We start from the raw sequence: 5,000 nt of genomic DNA, 5'->3' as shown, positions 1-5,000 counted from the left end.
GCTGATTCCCAGAAGGAGTGAGAGAGAGAGAGAGAGAGAATTATCCGGGCATCTCCTTTTATATCTCTCCCAAGGGCAGATAATCAGGTCGCTTTTTGCGACACCTACCGGCTGATTGGTGCAGTTATCGCTGGAAAAGGAGCAGATAATTGCTACATGTTTACATTACATGTCACGTGACAAAACAAATATAGCCGAAATCATTTTTTCGTGTAATCATGGAAAATCGAAATAATTGTGACATGAAAAATAGGAAGATAACATTATTGTTGAAATTGACCAGAAATGTAAGGAGTTATTATGTTTTTTTTAATTCAATATCAATTTTCCGGTTGGTCGATTTCATTACAATAAGGAGGAAGCACCCTTTTTATCGCCCAACCAATACAATGGATATCTCGTATATGTATTTTGGTACTCTTGCATAATTTGACCCGGACCATCGGGATTTTTCGTCAATTACGGTTCGGGCTAGACCGGCAGTCTCCAAATTAAGCCAAGCAAAGTAACAGATGCAGACGAATTTCAAACCAAACAAACTGGAAAAAAAACCAGAAATACAAAAAATAAAAACCCACTGTAAATTTATTGAATATATATTTATAAAAATTATATAAATTTATTGAATATAGACAGGAGATCTATAAACTGTGATACTTGTTTGAAATTTGGTCGAAAAACGAGTAAGCAGTGACGCTTTAAAGCAGTTCTAAATTACTAAATGTTGTGTCATCACAAATAATTAACAAGAACACGAAAGTTAAGGTATACAATAATATATTATGAAGAAAAGTTATATACATATTTACATGTCTTCAGATATACTTCAGTTGGAAATATTCCGGCAGGTGGCGTGTGCATGTCTTACTGGAGACAGCATAGGCGTCTTGCTTATTTGGCGGTCGTTGCCGGACTCCCCGGTCGTGGTGATTGATACCTTTATATATCTCACTCACCCACCTATGTTAATTAGTGGGCGTCTCCACAACACTAAAACTGCTACTTAACCATATATTCAAACACTTCCGTGTTTAAATGATATATATATATATATATATATATATATATATATATATATATATATATATATATATATTCGGAACATGAGGAATTTATATATATATATATATATATATATACACATATATACACACACACACATACACACACACATATATATACATATATACATGTATATATATATTTATATATATATACATAAGGAATGTATATATATATATATACACACACCTATATATATACACACACACATACATACATACATACATATATATATATATATATATATATATATATATTCCTCAAGAAAAGTTGCATTTTGTATTGTTTATTTACTTTTATTATTTTTGCAATTTTTTTTTCATCAATAAAAGTTGTTTTTTTTTCCAAGAAAAGATGAATTTTTTACCATAAATTGTTAGGTGAAAGTTTGTTTTTTTTTCAGGAAAACTTGCACTTTTTTTTTAAAAGAAAGTTAGCAGTAAATGTATCTTTTTGAAAACAGAATTTTTATTATAAAAAGAAAAGATGAATGCTTTATATGAACACTGTAAATAGTTAGGTGAAAGTAGAGAAAGTTTGATTTTTTTTTTCAAGAGAATGTACAAATTATTTTTTTGTCAACAGATGTTAAGAAAATTAACAGAAAAAATACTCCCATTATTAATTACTTATGCAAAAAAATAAATAAAATGTTGATTTAGTGTTTCAATATTTGAACAACGTTCGGCTGAATCCGGTGATTGCCGGTCGAACCTAACCATAATTGGAATACGGGGGGGGGGGCAAATTATGCATGCGTACCATTCTTTTTAATTTCGTCTTTTATTCAATTTTTGAGTGGGCTATCAGCGATTGCAAACTAACAAATTTAACCAAAATGTAAAAAATTCAACAATTAAATAATTTTAATAAGTGCTCAACTTCTAATACAAATCCTAGTAAATCAATCTCCCTTATTGGAAACACTCAAGGGAAGGACGAAACCAAATTATTGCTGGTATGTTTGGGAGAGATTCTATTTTTTCTTTTTTTTTTTTCAATATTTTAAGCAGATTTGACACTCAGCTACCAGATTTTTAGGGGTCGCTCGGTTTCTAATATAACGTAAGTAGATCTAGATGTTTATAACTTATGACAAAACTTGCGGAATATGTGCTGTTTCATGGTTGCTGTGAAAATGGAACAGAAATTTAAATTTCGCTCTGTTTTAATCTTTGTTTTTTTAATTGTGCTCTCCCCCAAACGAATATAATCAAAAGAATAACATTCAACAATTGTACTTTATATATATAAAAACACGAAATATTTAAAAAAAAAAAAATATTAACGAAAGGGAAATAATTCCATTTTAAAACGAAAAAAGTCAATTTGGTATATCTTTTTGTTATTTTTTACATAAGTCGAACTTACCGTTCACATTGGAAATGTCGACATTTATGGGTTGTCGGGTACGTTTACAATGAATAAACACTTCAATCTACCCATGTTAAGAACGGCTCTTGGAATAGACACCCCAGCCTCCCTATGTTAAGAACGGCTTTTGGAATAGACACATCTAACCTTGTCAGCATACCCGAAAACCTATAAAAGTTGACATGTCGAATGTGAACGATGAGTTGGACATAATGTAAAAATATACCGAATTTAAAAAGGAACGAAATTTAAATTTCCGTTCCATTTGACAACAACCGTAAAGCAGAGCATTCTTTGCAATTTTTACCTAACTTAGTGTATCAATGTTGTTTTTTTTTAAGTAAAAATAATATTTAGGTTTGGATATAAATTCCTAAACTCATTTCACACTAAATAATTTAGGTGACTGAAATAGGAATCTCATTGAATCTTTAATTTCCTGAATAGTAACGATGATCCACAATGGTCGATTTACTGCTAATATCCATTTTTCGATGAATATTTGAGAGGAAAGCGACCACATGTGGTTAATTTAAATTAAATTTACATCACATGTTACATTATCAATAATCACGTGATTGAATCCATTTAAAATTTACCCATATTGTAAACACATTCTGTTTACATTAAGCGAGACCATGATGTCATGTGATGGTGGGCGGTGATTAATATATGTCCCCAAATAAGAAAATGGCCACATCGTTACAAAGAAAACCACCTATTTATTAAAGAAAAATTAAGTATAATGTTATAATTAAAAAGAGATATATAAAAACACGCATGGGTACGATAAACATGTTATACCAAAATGTCGAAGCAATTGGTCCAGTGGTTATTTAGATTATTAATAACTAACGAACCAAGAATTACATTTTTATATATATAGATTAGCAGGCCGCTTAATGTTGTCCGGTCATAAAATACACTTAAATATGATATTTTAATTCATGCAGATTTTATATTTATTATTATAGTCAATTCTCTGTTTATTATATTGTACCCAATATATGATAGTGATTTCAATAGTTAAAAAATAATATGACTTAGGTGCCATCAGCTAGAATCAAAACCAAAATATCTAGCTCTCCAGAAATATTAATTACCATATAACTTAAGAACAAATAGATATCAAAACTATAACAATTATTGGAGTTTAACATATAAATGTATATTTGCACATGCATAGAGGAGCATTTTAAGTCGACGTATGCCTGCCAAGTTCCAATTTTTCAATTTTTACCGCTTAACAGCCATTTTTACCGGCCAAAAACAAAATCAAATTTGTTCCACAGGTATAAATCCTTCATATATCAAGTTTCAAGCCTGTAGATCAAAGATTGACAGAGTACTTTCATAGAGACTTTCTGTATGTAATGTATATGGCACATACCGGTTCTCGCCAGATCACCAAAGTTAAGCAATGTTGAGCCTGGTCAGTGCCAGATGGGTGACAATTTGGGAAGGCTAGGTGCTGTATGTACCACACCGAGCTTTAGAAATTTCCAGATTGGTATCTAGAGGCGCATTAATTCACTGGGAGCGATGCACCCCCGGTCTAAGTTAAGACATGCATCTAGGAGAAGGTAACTCTGATATAAAAACCTGTGTTTTACTGTATGCTTTGTCGTGTGGCATTCATCTGCACCGACAGAGATTAGCAGTAATACAAAAAAGTGTGATTAGTTCTACACAAAGCCTTCACCACTATAAACAAATCATTTGTGTGAATTTCCAAGCAACTTAGTTGCTGTTTTATGAATAAAAAATCAATACGAAAAATATATGAATGTTTATATCTTTTTCTGTATTTATTTCCTATTTGTTGACATGTTGGAATACAAAAAGACTTTTGGAAAAAAAACAAGAATGTTTCTTTCAAAAGCACATAATTTCCGACCGATCTTTTGGTCTTTTGCTGGAATCTGTGTTAAATAGAGAAGTAATCAACCATCTCAGCAAAAATAACCTTCTTAGTGACACACAATATGGTTTCCGTTCTGCTAGATCTACAGCAGATGTGCTTACAGTTATATCTCATAGGATTAGCGAATCTCTCGACAGAGGCAACCTTTCTAGGGCAATTCCTCTTGACATATCAAAGGCCTTTGATAGGGTATGGCATAAAGGTTTACTTCACAAGATCTCCAGCTATGGTATAGCTGGGAATGTCTTCTCAATTATCAAATCATTTCTCTGATAGGTTCATAAGAGTAGTAGTTGATGGGCAAAAATCAGAAGCTCACAGTATAAATGCTGGAGTCCCTCAGGGGTCCATCCTGGGCCCAACTCTTTTCCTGATCTACATTAATGATCTTCCAAATCACATCCTTACATCATTCGTAGACATTTTTGCTGACAACACTACCATCTATGGTAGCACATCTAAGTCAGTAAACGACCAAGTTCTCTCCGATTCTCTCTCCCCTGATCTTGATCATGTTGTACAATTGGGAGAGGAGTGGCTATTTACTTTTAATACATCTAAAACCAAGCTTCTATCTTTACATCATCAACGTTCCGATCCCCATCTGGCATGAATTGAAATGAATGGCTCTCGTCTTCAG

The 5,000-nt window shown here is 32.2% G+C and overlaps 1 protein-coding gene and 1 long non-coding RNA gene across 2 annotated transcripts in view; one reads left to right on the top strand and one right to left on the bottom strand.

Annotated features, from left to right (window-relative positions):
• Positions 1-912, bottom strand: part of LOC145293346 (uncharacterized) — a 14,428-nt gene extending 13,516 nt beyond the window's left edge. Inside the window, exon 1 of the long non-coding RNA XR_013869718.1 lies at positions 810-912. This is a non-coding gene — a long non-coding RNA (uncharacterized LOC145293346). The remainder of the gene's footprint in view (positions 1-809) is intronic.
• The window catches only part of LOC145293337 (uncharacterized), a 145,900-nt gene that overhangs the window by 105,798 nt on the left and 35,102 nt on the right, over positions 1-5,000 (top strand). The gene's annotated exons all lie outside the window — the stretch shown is intronic.

Source organism: Euprymna scolopes, chromosome 14 (genome assembly GCF_053919585.1).
Source record: "Euprymna scolopes isolate OS-2025 chromosome 14, ASM5391958v1, whole genome shotgun sequence".
Lineage (NCBI taxonomy): Eukaryota > Metazoa > Mollusca > Cephalopoda > Sepiida > Sepiolidae > Euprymna > Euprymna scolopes.
The sequence above is the reverse complement of the archived record's forward strand: the minus strand, read 5'-3'. Positions and strand labels throughout refer to the sequence as shown.